The sequence below is a fragment of the Leucopleurus acutus genome (genome assembly GCF_964270905.1).
Source record: "Leucopleurus acutus genome assembly, chromosome: X".
NCBI lineage: Eukaryota > Metazoa > Chordata > Mammalia > Artiodactyla > Delphinidae > Leucopleurus > Leucopleurus acutus.
This window is the reverse complement of record NC_139148.1, coordinates 99,083,561-99,098,911: the sequence shown is the minus strand read 5'-3', so window position 1 is coordinate 99,098,911 and position 15,351 is coordinate 99,083,561. Positions and strand designations below refer to the sequence as shown.

The 15,351-nt window shown below is 40.6% G+C and overlaps 1 pseudogene across 1 annotated transcript; it reads right to left on the bottom strand.

Moving 5' to 3' along the window:
* Positions 1–10,973: 10,973 nt before the first annotated feature.
* Positions 10,974–11,582, bottom strand: LOC309978623 (cell division cycle-associated protein 4-like; annotated as a pseudogene). The gene has a single exon. The product of its transcript is annotated as a cell division cycle-associated protein 4-like (transcript).
* Between the last annotated feature and the right edge of the window lie 3,769 nt (positions 11,583–15,351).

Here is a 15,351-nt window from a genome sequence, read left to right as displayed (position 1 = left end):
AGTCAAATCTTGTAACTTTATGTGGAACCAAACAAAACATATCTTCTGGGTTGGCCACTGTATGACTATAGCTCTCGTCTTGTTTAATCATCACTTAGTTGTGTGATCCTGAAAAAGTTATCTAAATACTTTGTGTCTCAGTTTTCTTATTTTCTATATGTGGTAGATTAGGAACAGGCAAACTATGGCCTGTTTTGTGAATAAAGTTTTATTGGAACACAACCAAACTCATTTGTTTACATATTGTCTATGGCCACTTTACGTGACAACAACAGATTTGTAGTTGTGAAGGAGATCGTGTCCAACAAAGCCAAAAATATTTAATATCTAGCCCCTTATGGAAAAAGTTTGCTGACCCTTGGGGTAGATCACTGGTTCTTTATGTATTGAAAGAGTTGCTGGAAGAGAAAGTAGCAAGTTCTAAACAAGTACACACATGTGACTATTCTTCAAAAAGAAAGATTATGAAAATGAATTGTAGATTGCATTATTGGCCTCAGTCATTTTATCCTTCCCGCTTCCACACTCTTTACCACTCTTTACTCTTTGCCCCTTGCCCCTGGACTCAAGCATGTGACTTGCTTTGGCTAATTGAATATTAGCACATGTGACACGGAGGCTCAAAATAGGCACATGAGTTGGTGCCCATGCTTTTCTATCATTGTCATCACCAGGAGAACTGCCAGGGCTGGCCTTTTAGAACAAGGGTAGGCAAACTTTTTCTGGAAAGTAACAGATAATAAATATTTTAGGTTTTGCAGGCCATATAGTTCTGTTGCAACTACTTCACACTGCTTTTGTTGTGCAAAAGCAGCCATACACAGTATGTAAACAAATGGGCAGGTCTGTGATCCAATAAAACTTTAGTTATAAAAACAGGTGGTAGGCTGAATTTAGCCCACCAACCCATAAATTAGAGGAAAAGAGACATGTGGAGCAGAGCTGAGTCACCGTATATACCCAAGCTGAGACAGCAGACCAGCCAGCTAACCCACAGACATGTGAGCAAACCCAGACAAGATAAGCAGAATGGCCTAGCGCAATCTCAGATACACCAACAATAAGTACTTGTTGTTTGCAAATGGGATCTTGAGGTTGCTTGCTAGACAGTAAAAACGAACTGACTTAGTGATTATGAAACCAAGTCCTTCTAATAATGAGTTTCCCTGAAGAGTTTATGATTTACCTCTCTATTCAAAACTTTATTCCTTTTCTTGTCTCACCCCTGTTCCCCTCACAACTGGGGAGTATCAAAAGGGGGGATTGAAACTGAGCAGGAATCTGTAGGGCCTTCCTGGGTACAAAAGCCCTTCTGTGTTCCCCATTTCTTGCTTTAAAAAAAGGCATTAGTCTTCTAGGCCTTTCTCAAGTTCCAAAGAGCACACTCAAGTGTTACTAATTAGAGGAGTAATGCAGAAACAAAGGAAAAGCAGTCAAGCAAGAAAAGTAATGGTAGTTTAAAGAATAGTTCAGTGACAAAAGAGAATTACAGGACCCCTAGTTCCTACTGAAGGGATATACACAACAATCTAATGCATATATTTGAATTGTTTTGTAGGAAATAAGACCCCCACCTAGGTGGAGCATGGTGACTACATGATGACCACAAGCATGTAGATCCCCGACTGACTGGAACCAAAAAGTTGACGAAAAGTTGTTTTTTTTTTAACATCTTTATTAGAATATAATCGCTTCACAATGTTGTGTTAGTTTCTACTGTATAACAAAGTGAATCAGCTATATGTATACATATATCCCCATATACCCTCCCTCTTGTGTCTCCCTCCCACCCTCCCTATCCCACGCCTCTAGGTGGACACACAAAGCACCAAGCTGGTCTCCCTGTGCTATGCGCTGCTTCCCACTAGCTAGCTATTTTACATTTGTAGTGTATATAACTCCATGCCACTCTCTAACTTTGTCCCAGCTTATCTTTCCCCTCCCTGTGTCCTCAAGTCCATTCTCTATGTCTTAGTCTTTATTCCTGTCCTGCCCCTAGGTTCTTCAGAACCTTTTTTTTTTCTAGATTCCATATATGTGTGTTAGCATACGTGATTTGTTTTTCTCTTTCTGACTTACTTCACTGTATATGACAGACTCTAGGTCTATCCACCTCAATACAAATAGCTCAATTTCGTTTCTTTTTATGACTGAGTAATATTCCATTATATATATGTGCCACATCTTCTTTATCCATTCATCTGTCATTGGACACTTAGATTGCTTCAATGTCCTGGCTATTGTAAAAAGAGCTGCAATGAACATTGTGGTACATGACTCTTTTTGAATTATGGTTTTCTCAGGGTATGTGCCCAGTAGTGGGATTGCTGGGTCATATGTTACTTCTATTTTTAGTTTTCTAAAGAACCTCCATAGTGTTCTCCATAGTGGCTGTATCAATTTACATTCCCACCAACAGTGGAAGAGGGTTCCCTTTTCTCCACACCCTCTCCAGCATTTATTCTTTGTAGAAATTTTGAGAGTAGCCATTCTGAATGGTGTGAGGCGATACCTCACTGTCCTTTTTTTTTTGTGGTACGTGGGCCCCTCACTGTTGTGGCCTCTCCCATTGTGGAGCACAGGGTCCAGATGCGCAAGCTCAGTGGCCATGGCTCATGGGCCTAGCCACTCCGTGGCATGTGGGATCTTCCCGGACCGGGCCATAAACCCGTGTCCCCTGCATCGGTAGGCAGACTCTCAACCACTGCGCCACCAGGGAGGACCCTCACTGTACTTTTGATTTGCATTTCTCTAATGATTAGTGATGTTGAGCATCCTTTCATGTGTTTGTTGGCAATCTGTATATCTTCTTTGGAGAAATGTCTATTTAGGTCTTCTAACCAATTTTGGACTGGGTTGATTTTGTGATATTGAACTGCATGTGCTCTTTGTATATTTCGGAGGTTAATTCTTTGTCAGTTGCTTCGTGTGCGAATACTTTCACCCGTTCTGAGGGTTGTCTTTTCGTCTTGTTTATGGTTTGCTGTGCTGTGAAAAAGCTTTTAATTTGGTCCAATTGGTTTATTTCTGTTTTAATTCTCATTACTCTAGGAGGGGGTCAAAAAGGATCTTTCTGTGATTTATGTCATAGAGTGTTCTGCCTATGTTTTCCTCTAAGAGTTTGATGGTGTATGGCCTTACATTTAGGTCTTTAATCCCTTTTGAGTATATTTTTGTGTATGGTGTTAGGGAGTGTTCTAATTTCATTCTTTTACATGTAACTTTCCAGTTTTCCCAGCACCATTTATTGAAGAGGCTGTCTTTTCTCCACTGTATATTCTTGCCTCCTTTATCAAAGATAAGGTGAACATATGTGCGTGGGTTTATCTCTGGGCTTTCTATCCTGTTCCATTGATCTATATTTCTGTTTTTGTGCCAGTACCATACTGTCTTGATTATTGTAGCTTTGTAGTATAGTCTGAAGTCAGGGAGCCTGATTCCTCCAGCTCCATTTTTCTTTCTCAAGATTGTTTTGGCTATTCGGGGTCTTTTGTGTTTCCATACAGATTGTAGAATTTATTGTTCTAGTTTTGTGAAAAATGCCATTGGTATTTTGATAGGGATTGCATTGAATCTGTAGAATCCTTTGGGTAGTAGAGTCATTTTCACAGTGTTGATTCTTCCAGTCCAAGAACATGGTATATCTCTCCATCTGTTTGTATCATCTTTAATTTCTTTCATCAGTATCATAGTTTTCTGCATACAGGGCTTTTGTCTCCTTGGGTAGGTTTATTCCTAGGTATTTTATTCTTTTTGTTGCAATGGTAAATGGGAGCATTTCCTTAATTTCTCTTTCATATTTTTCGTCGTTAGTGTTTAGGAATGCAAGAGATTTCTGTGCATTAATTGTGTATCCTGCTACTTTACCAAATTCATTGATTAGCTCTAGTAGTTTTCTGGTAGCATCTTAGGGTTCTCAATGTATAGTATCATGTTATCTGCAAACAGTGACAGTTTTACTTCTTCTTTTCCAATTTAGATTCCTTTTATTTCTTTTTCTTTGAGTGCCATGACTAAAACCTCCATAACTATGTTGAATAATAGTGGTAAGAGTGGGCAACCTTGTTTTGTTCCTGATCTTAGAGGCAATGGTTTCAGTTTTTCACCATTGAGAACAATGTTGGCTGTCTTTTGGTCATATATGGCCTTGATTATGTGAGGTGAGTTCCCTCTATGCCTACTTTAGAGAGTTTTTATCATAAATGGGTCTTGAATTTTGTCAAAAGCTTTTTCTGCATCTATTGATATTATCATATGGTTTTTATCCTTCAATTTGTTAATATGGTGTATCACTTTGATTGATTTGTGTATATTAAAGAATCCTTGCATTTCTGGGATAAACCCCACTTGATCATGGAGTATGATCCTTTTAATGTGCTGTTGGATTCTGTTTGCTAGTATTTTGTCGAGGATTTTTGCATCTATGTTCATCAGTGACATTGGCCTGTAGTTTTCTTTTTTTGTGACATCTTTGTCTGGTTTTGGTACCAGGGTGATGGTGGCCTCATAGAATGAATTCCTTCCTCTGCTATATTTTGGAAGAGTTTGAGCAGGATAGGTGTTAGCTCTTCTCTAAACATTTGATAGAATTCACCTGTGAAGCCATCTGATCCTGGCCTTTTGTTTGCTGGAAGATTTTTAATTACAGTTTCAATTTCAGTGCTTGTCATTGGTCTGTTTATATTTTCTATTTCTTCCTGGTTCAGTTTCGAAATGTTTTGCTTTTCTATGAATTTGCCCATTTCTTCCAGGTTGTCCATTTTATTGACATATAATTTCTTATAGTAATCTCTCATGATCCTTTGTATTTCCACAGCATCAATTGTTACTTCTCCTTTTTCATTTCTAATTCAGTTGATTTGAGTCTTCTTGCTTTTTTTCTTGATGAATCTGTCTAATGGTTTATCAATTTTGTTTATCTTCTCAAGAAACCAGCTTTTAGTTTTATTGATCTTTGCTATTGTTTTCTTCATTCCTTTTTCATTTATTTCTGATCTGATTTTTATTTCTTTCCTTCTGCTAACTTTGGGGATTTTTTTGTTCTTCTTTTTCTAATCGCTTTAGGTGTGAGGTTAGGTTGTTTATTTGAGATGTTTCTTGTTTCTTGAGGTAGAATTGTATTGCTATAAACTTCCCTCTTAGAACTGGTTTTCCTGCATCCCACAGGTTTTGGGTCATCGTGTTTTCATTGTCACTTGTTTCTAGGTATTTTTTGATTTCCTCTTTGATTTCTTCAGTGATCTCTTGGTTATTTAGTAGTGCATTGTTTAGCCTCCACATGTTTGTATTTTTTACAGATTTTTCCTGTAATTGATATCTAGTCTCATAGCGTTGTGGTCAGAAAACATACTTGGTATGATTTCAGTTTTCTTAAATTTACTTTGCTTGATTTGTCACCCAAGATATGATCTATCCTGGAGAATGTTCCATGAACACTTGAGAAGAAAGTGTATTCTGTTGTTTTTGGATAGAATGTCCTATAAATATCAATTAAGTCCATCTTGTGTAATATTTCATTTAAAGCTTGTATTTATTTATTTTCATTTTGGATGATCAGTCCCTTGGTGAAAGTGGGGTGCTAAAGTCCCCTACTATGATTGTGTTACTTTCAATTTCCCCTTTTATGGTTGTGATCATTTGCCTTATGTATTAAGGTGCTCCTATGTTGGGTACATAAATATTTACAATTGTTATATCTTCTTCTTGGAAATATCCCTTGATCATTATGTAGTGTCCTTTTTTGTCTTTTGTAATAGTCTTTATTTTAAAGTCTATTTTGTGATATGAGAATTGCTACTCCAGTTGTCTTTTGATTTCCATTTTCATGGATTATCTTTTTCCATCCCTTCACTTTCAGTCTGTAAGTGTCCCTCGGTCTGAAGTGTGTCTCTTGTAGACAGCATATATATGGGTCTTGTTCTTGTATCCTTTCAGCCAGTCTATGTCTTTTGGTTGCACCATTTATATTTAAGTAAATTATCAATATGTATATTCCTATTACGATTTACTTAACTGTTTTGAGTTTGTTATTGTAGGTCTTTTCCATGTGTTTCCTGCCTAGGTTAGTTTGTTTAGCATTTGTTTTAATTGCTGGTTTGGTGGTGCTGAATTCTCTTAAATTTTGCTTGTTTGTAAAGGTTTTAGTTTCTCCATCGCATCTAATGAGATCTTTGCTGGGTAGAATAATCTTTCTTTTAGGTTTTTCCCTTTCATCACTTTAAATATGTCCTGCTACTCCCTTCTGGCTTACAGAGTCTCTGATGAAAGATCAGCTGTTAACCTTATGGGGATTCCCTTGTATGTTATTTGTTTGTTTTCCCTTACTGCTTTTAATATTTTTTCTTTGTATTTAATTTTTGATAGTTTGATTAATATGTGTCTTGGCATGTTTCTCCTTGGATTTATACTGTATGGGACGCTGCGCTTCCTGGATTTGATTGACTATTTCCTTTCCCATTTTAGGGAAGTTTTCAACTATAAGCTCTGCAAATATTTTCTCAGACCCTTTCTTTTTCTCTTCTTCTTCTGGGACCCCTATAATTTGACTCTTGGTGCGTTTAATAGTGTCCCAGAAGTCTCTGAGATTTTCCTCCATTCTTTTCATTCTTTATTCTTTTTCTGCTCTGCAGTAGATATTTCCACTATTTTATCTTCCAGGTCACTTATCCGTTCTTCTGCCTCAGTTATTCTGCTATTGGTTCCTTCTAGAGAATTTTTAATTTCATGTACTGTGTTGTTCATCATTGTTTGCTTGCTCTTTAGTTCTTCTAGTTCCTTGTTAAACATTTCTTGTATTTTCTCCATTCTGTTTCCATGCTTTTGGATCATCTTTACCATCATTACTCTGAATTCTTTTTCAGGTAGGTTGCCTATTTCCTCTTCATTTATTTGGTCTGGTGGGTTTTTACCTTGCTCCTTCATCTACTGCATAGTTCTCTGTCTTTTCATCTTGTTATCTTACTGTGTTAGGTTTCTCCTTTTTGCAGGCTGCAGGTTGGTAGCTCCCATTGTTTTTGTTGTCTGCTCCCAGTGGGTGAGCTTGGTTCAGTGGCTTGTGTAGGCTTCATGGTGGAGGGAACTGGTGCCTGTGTTCTGGTGGGTGGGCCTGGATCTTCTCTTTCTGGTGGGCAGGGCTGCATCTGGTGGTGTGTTTTGGGGTGCCTGTGTACTTGATCTGATTTTAGGCATCCTCTCTGCTAATGGGTGGGGTTGTGTTCCTGTCTTGCTAGCTGTTTAACATGGGGTGTCCAGCACTGGAACTTGTTGGCCATTGGGTGGAGCTGCATCTTAGAGCTGTGACGGATATCTCTGGGAGAGCTCTTACCGACTGATATTACTTGGGGCTGGGAGGTCTCTGGTCGTCCAGTGTCCTGAACTTGGCTCTCCCGCCTTGGAGGGTCAGGCCTGATACCAGGCCAGAGCACCAGGACCCTGTCAGCCACATGGCTCCAAAGAAAAGGGAGAATAAAAGAAAGAATATTAAATAAATAAATAAATTATTAAAATTTGAAAAAATAATAAAAAATGAAGAGAGCAACCAAACCAGTAAACAAATCCACTGGTGATAACAAGTGCTAAAAACTAAACTAATATAAACATAACAATCAGAAACAAATCAGTCACAGACAGCAAACCCTCAGTCTACAGTTGCTCTCAAAGTCCATCGCCTCAATTTTGGGATGTTTTGTTGTCTATTCAGGTATTCCACAGATGGTGGGTACATCAAGTTGATAGTGGGGATTTAATCTGCTGCTCCTGAGGCTGCTGGGAGAGATTGCCCTTTCTCTTCTTTGTTCGCACAGCTCCTGGGGTTCAGCTTTGGTTTTGGCCCCACCTCTGCGTGTAGGTTGTCCTCAGGTGTTTGTTCCCCACCCAGACAGGAAGGGGTTAAAGCAGTGGCTGATTAGGGTGCTCTTGCTCACTGAGGCCATGGGAAGGGAGAGGTACAGAAGTCATAACTGCAATGCGGGGCGAGCAGTGGCAGAGGCCAGTGTGACGTTTCAACAGCCTGAGGCATGCCGTGTGTTCTCCTGGGGAACTTGTCACTGGATCATGGGACCCTGGCAGTGGCAACTGCACAGGCTCCCGGGCGGGTGGGGGGGTGCTGTGGGTAATGACCTGTGGTTGCATACTTGATTCTTGGTGGCAGCAGCAGCAGCATTACCATTTCATGTCTGTCTCTGGGGTCTGAGCTGATAGCTGTGTCTCACGCCTGTCTCTGGAGCTCGCTTAGGCGGTGCTCTGCCTTCTTTGGGCACATGGGGAAGGAATCCCTTCTCCTCACGCACACTGAAACGGTGGTGTCTTGCCTTTTCAGCAGGTCCAGACTTTTTCCCGGACTCCCTACTGGCTAGCTGTGGTGCACTAGCCCCCTCAGGGTGTCTTCCCACAGCCAACCCCAGTCCTCTCCCTGGAATCTGACCTGTGAAGCCTGAGCCTCAGCTCCCAGGCCCCACCTGCCCCAACAGGTGAACAGACAAGCCTCTCAGGCTGGTGAGTGCTGGTTGGCACCAGTCCTCTGTGCAGTAATCTTTCTGCTTTGCCCTCTGCACCCCTGTTGCTGGGCTCTCCTCCATGGCTCTGAAGCTTCCCCCTCCCCCGCCTAACCCCCATCTCCATCAGTGAAGGGGCTTCCTAGTGTGTGGAAACTTTCCCTCCTTCACAGCTCCTTCCCAGACATGCAGGTCCCATCCCTATTCTTTTATCTCTGTTTTTTCTTTTGCCCTACCCAGGTACATGGGGATTTTCTTGCCTTTTGGGAAGTCTAAGGTCTTCTGCCAGCATTCAGTAGGTGTTATGTAGGAGTTATTCCACATGTAGATGTATTTTTGATGTATTGGTGGGGAGGAAGGTGATCTCTACGTCTTCCTCCTCCGCCATCTTGAAAGTTCCTAGATTAAGATTCTTGAAACATCACTTTGACCTCCAACCAATCAGAAGAAGGTCCACAAGCTGACCATATACACTGCAACCCTCATCCCTTATATTGCCTTTAAAAACCCTTCCTTGGAAGCCATCAAGGAGTTTGGGTTTTTAGAGTATTTGCTGCCCATTCACCTTGCTTGGTGCCCTGCAATAACTGCTGTACTTTCCTTCACCACAACTCAGTGTCAGTAGACAGGCTTTGCTGAGTGTTAGGCGAGTGAACCTGAGTTCAGTTTGGTAACAATTATATTATTAAATGGTCATCTAAAGGAGAAGAAACTCCTGTGTAAGGAGTTTGACGAAACTGAGACATACGTGTACACACACACACACACACACACACACACACACACACACACACAGTGGAACAAAATGGATTTACAGATATCTTGTGTCTACACTAATGAGAGTAATTAAAATTTAGATTGCTTACTATTGTGGGTGAAGCACTATGCTAAGCTCCATACATAATCACTAACTCTCAAAACTGCCTTTTAATACAGATTTTTAAAATTATCAATTTTTTTTTCACATGAGGAGACTGAGACTTATCAAGTAGAACATGGCCAAGGTTGTAGATATATTAAGTATCAGAGCAAAATCCACCTCCAGATTTCTTAAAGTCCAAATGACTGGACACACTATAGGTATCTGAAAAATCAAGTAATATAATATTTCTCAATTCAATGTTAATCACTTTATTTCCTTCCAGTATAAGTTTTTTTGGTTGGATATTTTTATAATAAAATGAGGTGCACACCACTGCTATTAAGAATAGCATATGCGCAAAAGAAAACCACCCTTTTCACTAAGGGCTGGAGAAGGAAGAAAAAGCATGAGAAATGGGAAACATGGGGTGGGGGTGGGAGAGAGTACAGTCTTAGTTGTAAACAAGTGAAAAAGATCTAAAAGTTGTGGGCGGACTCAGTGCCTGTGGCAGGATCACAAAGCACCCAGCCAACCCCACTGTCAATGACCCTCAAGATTGAGGGCCCATAAATGACGTGGGTGCAGATTTCTTTAATCCGAGGTTTAAATTTATGCTAACATTCTCCAATCCAGTGGTGCACTGACACACACCTTCCCCAAACACGCTGGCACATGGGCCCAGCTGACCCGGGTCCAGCAGCCCAGCCAGGCAGGGGCACACAGAGGGCAGCATCTTCGGGAGGAAGGTCAGTTGTGCTGGGGAACCTGCACAGGAGGGGCCCTGAGTCTCAGACCCTTTGGAGGCACTGCCCAAGACACCTCAGGGCGTGCATGATCTCCAGGTAGACCATACCTGACCTTCAGCTCTGAAGACACATACATAAATGGGCATAAATAAAACCCTCCAAAATCTACACTGAAGTCTAACGGAGACGTGGCTCGCACAGCAGTTCTGATAAAGGCACCGCCGTGCAAGGCCTTCAACTCTGACCTCGCTCTGACCGCAGCAGTGCATATGGGCAAGGCTCACACCCGAATCTAAAGTGGAAATCACCACGCATGGACACTGCAGACTCAGGGCAGTGATGCTTGTTGGAAAAAGAACAGTGTTTGTTAAACCTTAAAATAAATGAAATACACCAACTGCAACTGTTTAGGTTATAAAAGTTTCTAATGTAGCAACAGAGGATATTTATAGACAAAATATATTATTTTTAAGAAAATAGCTAAAAAATCTAAAGTGATAAAATTATAAAATTTTAAAAATATATCTTAAGACAAAATATTGCCCAAAATGTATAAGACTTAATTTTAGAAAATTCACCTATCTAAAGTTTGATGAGGCTGGATGAGGAAGGGGGCTGGCATCCTCTGGTGGGGCTGTAGCAGGACACAGACAAGGGCCCAGGGCGGGCGCGATGACCGGCCTGCAGAAAAGCCTCCCAGCCAGGAGGGAGGGAGAGAGGGGAGCGGGCCAGATGCTGTTCTGGGTCCTTCTCCTAATGGCAGACAAACCAGAGGACAGCCCCGGCTGCAGGGTAGTGGGCACCCACACCCCCAGTGTGCCGGCTGTTTTCATCGGCCTCACAAACACATCTGCTATGTGCCCCAGTCACAGCTCAGGTCTCCACCAGGATATCCACCACATGGTCCAGCCCATCCTGGCTCAACTTGGCACCGCCCAGCATGCCAGTCAGCACAGCGTCCAGGTCGTAGTAGGAGCCGTCCACGTCGGAAAACAGTTCCTCTAACGCACCGGGGCTTTGACTCTCCAGTGTTTCAAATATCTGATCGAGCGACTTATGAAAGCTTCCTCTGTTTTCTCGAGGACCATCCCTGCCCCAAACGCCACCTGGAGAGCCTCTGGGAGCCTGTACCGCTGGGACCACTTGGAACTCAGAGGCCAGGTCTCCGGGGTCAGGGGCCGGGTGAACCCCCTCTCACGCGCAGCAGCACAGGATCTCCGTGGATACTAGGAGGTCGCGCGACGCCCGCCCTGCGGTCTGGGGCACCGGCATGCACCATCTCCCATCCTGGGTCATCTCCTCTTGAATCTGCTGGTCCGTGTTGGTGATGAGAAGTGAATGGCACAGGTTGGGCTCCACCAGCATGTAGCACAGCTGGAGCTTGACCAGTGACATGTCCAGGAGCGACTGGCGCTGCAGGCTGTAGGCAGGCGCGGCCTCCTCGTCCACCGCACACTTCCTCTTCAGCCCTCGAGCAAACATTGTGCCATCTATGGAAGGGAGCAGCCCATGGGCAGTGCCTGGTCACCCAGAGGCTGTGTCGGTGGGCGGGGTCACGATGATCTCAGAAGGTGACCTGTGAGGGTTCCCCCTCCTCAGACATCTGGCAGCCAGCATCCACTGTGCTTGTGGCACCACTGCCGAGGGAGGGCCCGCTGGGCGGGGCCACCGGGAGGGGCAGGGCCATTGGGGAGGGGCCTCCAGTATAATTTTTTTTTAACATCTTTATTGGGGTATAATTGCTTTACAATGGTGTGTTAGTTTCTGCTTTATAACAAAGTGAATCAGTTATACATAAACATATGTTCCCATATCTCTTCCCTTTTGCATCTCCCTCCCTCCCACCCTCCCTATCCCACCCCTCCAGGCGGTCACAAAGCACTGAGCCGATATCCCTGTGCCACGCGGCTGCTTCCCACTAGCTATCTACCTTACGTTTGTTAGTGTATATATGTCCATGACTCTCTCTCGCCCTGTCACAGCTCACCCTTTCCCCTCCCCATATCCTCAAGTCCGTTCTCCAGTAGGTCTGTGTCTTTATTCCTGTGTTACCCCTAGGTTCTTCATGACATTTTTTTCCTTAAATTCCATATATATGTGTTAGCATATGGTATTTGTCTTTTTCTTTCTGACTTACTTCACTCTGTATGACAGACTCTAGGTCTATCCACCTCATTACAAATAGCTCAATTTCGTTTCTTTTTATGGCTAATATTCCACTGTATATGTGTGCCACATCTTCTTTATCCATTCGTCCGATGATGGGCACTTAGGTTGTTTCCATCTCCTGGCTATTGTAAATAGAGCTGCAATGAACATTTTGGTACATGACTCTTTTTGAATTTTGGTTTTCTCAGGGTATATGCCCAGTAGTGGAATTGCTGGTTCATATGGTAGTTCTATTTGTAGTTTTCTAAGGAACCTCCATACTGTTCTCCATAATGGCTGAACCAATTCACATTCCCACCAGCAGTGCAAGAGTGTTCCCTTTTCTCCACACCCTCTCCAGCATTTATTGTTTCTAGATTTTTTGATGATGGCCATTCTGACTGGTGTGAGATGATATCTCATTGTAGTTTTGATTTGCATTTTTCTAATGATTAATGATGTTGAGAATTCTTTCATGTGTTTGTTGGCAGTCTGTATATCTTCTTTGGAGAAATGTCTATTTAGGTCTTCTGCCCATTTTTGGATTGGGTTGTTTGTTTTTTTGTTATTGAGCTGCATGAGCTGCTTGTAAATTTTGGAGATTAATCCTTTGTCAGTTGCTTCATTTGCAAATATTTTCTCCCATACTGAGGGTTGTCTTTTGGTCTTGTTTATGGTTTCCTTTGCTGTGCAAAAGCTTTGAAGTTTCATTAGGTCACATTTGTTTGTTTTTATTTCCATTTCTCTAGGAGGTGGGTCAGAAAGGATCTTGCTGTGATTTATGTCATAGAGTGTTCTGCCTATGTTTTCCTCTAAGAGTTTTACAGTGTCTGGCCTTACATTTAGATCTTCAATCCATTTTGAGCTTATTTTTTTGTATGGTGTTAGGGAGTGATCTAATCTCATACTTTTACATGTACCTGTCCAGTTTTCTCAGCACCACTTATTGAAGATGCTGTCCTTTCTCCACTGTACATTCCTGCCACCTTTATCAAAGATAAGGTGTCCATATGTGCGTGATTTTATCTCTGTGCTTTCTATCCTGTTCCATTGATCTATCTTTCTGTTTTTGTGCCAGTACCATACTGTCTTGATTACTGTAGCTTTGTAGTATAGTCTGAAGTCAGGGAGCCTGATTCCTCCAGCTCCGTTTTTCGTTCTCAAGATTGTTTTGGCTGTTCGGGGTCTTTTCTGTTTCCATACAAATTGTGAAATTTTTGGTTCTAGTTCTGTGAAAAATGCCAGTGGTAGTTTGATAGGGATTGCATTGAATCTGTAGATTGCTTTGGGTAGTAGAGTCATTTTCACAATGTTGATTCTTCCAATCCAAGAACATGGTATATCTCTCCATCTATTTGTATCATCTTTAATTCTTTCATCAGTGTCTTATAATTTTCTGCATATAGGTCTTTTGTCTCCTTAGGTAGGTTTATTCCTAGATATTTTATTCTTTTTGTTGCAGTGGTAAATGGGAGTGTTTTCTTGATTTCACTTTCAGATTTTTCATCATTAGTATATAGAAATGCCAGAGATTTTTGTGCATTAATTTTGTATCCTGCTACTTTACCAAATTCATTGATTAGCTCTAGTAGTTCAGTATAATTTTTAAAAGTATCTTTTAAGTGTAAACATCTTGATAGGGGAAAAAATCCTATTAAGACAAAACCAATTAAAATATTTCCTACCTTCCAGGATGAATCTCAGGCATAAGTGAAAATTGAATAGATTTTCACTAAGAGTCCAGAATCCTGTCATCAATAGAAAAGCTTTTGATGAATCTGTGCCAAAATCTGATCTTGACTTCTACTGTAAAATGATAGGTCATTTTCAATTAATACTGTTCAGTATATTTTCTCTGTTATACTTTAAAAATGTATGGTAATGATGCTATTTGTATATCCAGAACTTGTATACTTGTATTCTTCCAGCTAAGTATAAAAAAAGTCAGCTATCTCCCAGATAGTGTGGTCACCCTGGCCTTATGAAACAAAACAAATAAACAAAAACACTGCTGCAATTATCAAGAACAAATAAATTAAAGGGTAATTAACTAAAGCCCTTGATTAGAGCAAAATTTAAATAGTAAAAATAACTGAGTCTAAAAATGAGCAAATAATATTAAGGTATTGAAGCCAGCTTTATAATTTTTATCTTTTTCTGGCCTCTGAAACTGAACTCAGTTTCTGACGTGAGTGTGGCTGTTTTTAAATATACATATATTTTCATGTGTCCACAAAGGATTTTACTAAATTCTAGTTTGATTCAACAATTTAGTTGTTTAACCTTGAGCAAATCATTTAACCTTTCTGAGTCTAAATCTCCTAATCTGTAAAATTAGAGATAATAATAATAACTGCTTCTTTAGATTTTGCTATGAAGATTAAAATGCAGAGGGATGCAAAGTGCCAAGTAGAGTCAGTGCCTGGCACATATATAAACATTGCTCATTAGTTGTTTGTTTTGAGCAACAGAATCAGATTCAACAATGGTAGTCAGTGTAGCTGTTTAACCTTTACTTACATAGCATTAACAAGTACTTTAAGTGAAACAAAGATATGATTTAGTGAATGATATATGTAGACTAATTGTGCATTTGATTATATTCCCTTGTGCAGAGGATGTGAGGAGTCAAAGTAGCCATCTTCCTGTTTGTAAAAACACTTTTATTGACATCAAAATAAGTTTATGAATATATGATTGGAGTCAGTGGTCTGACTCCAATCATATATTCATAAACTTATTTTGATGTCAATAAAAGTGTTTTTAGAGACAAATGAAAGCTTATAATTGACTCATTTGACTTGTCTCCTGAACAGTAAATTATTATATATTATATGCTATCTGGTTAAAATGTCTAAGGAATAATTATAATGAAGTAGTAATGATATGTAAAACAAATCTGATAATTTTAAGATATATAAAATACTTTAAATGAAATGGATTTTATATATTGAATAAGACAATAAACAAGCTATTATTTGTTACCTAATGACTACATAATAGGGAGGCAGTGTATAGTGAAGTGTTATGGAAAAAATCCAGAGCATTTTGAGTGTCAAATATGAATCTAGTTCACCACTTACTAGCTGAGTGATCTTGGGCA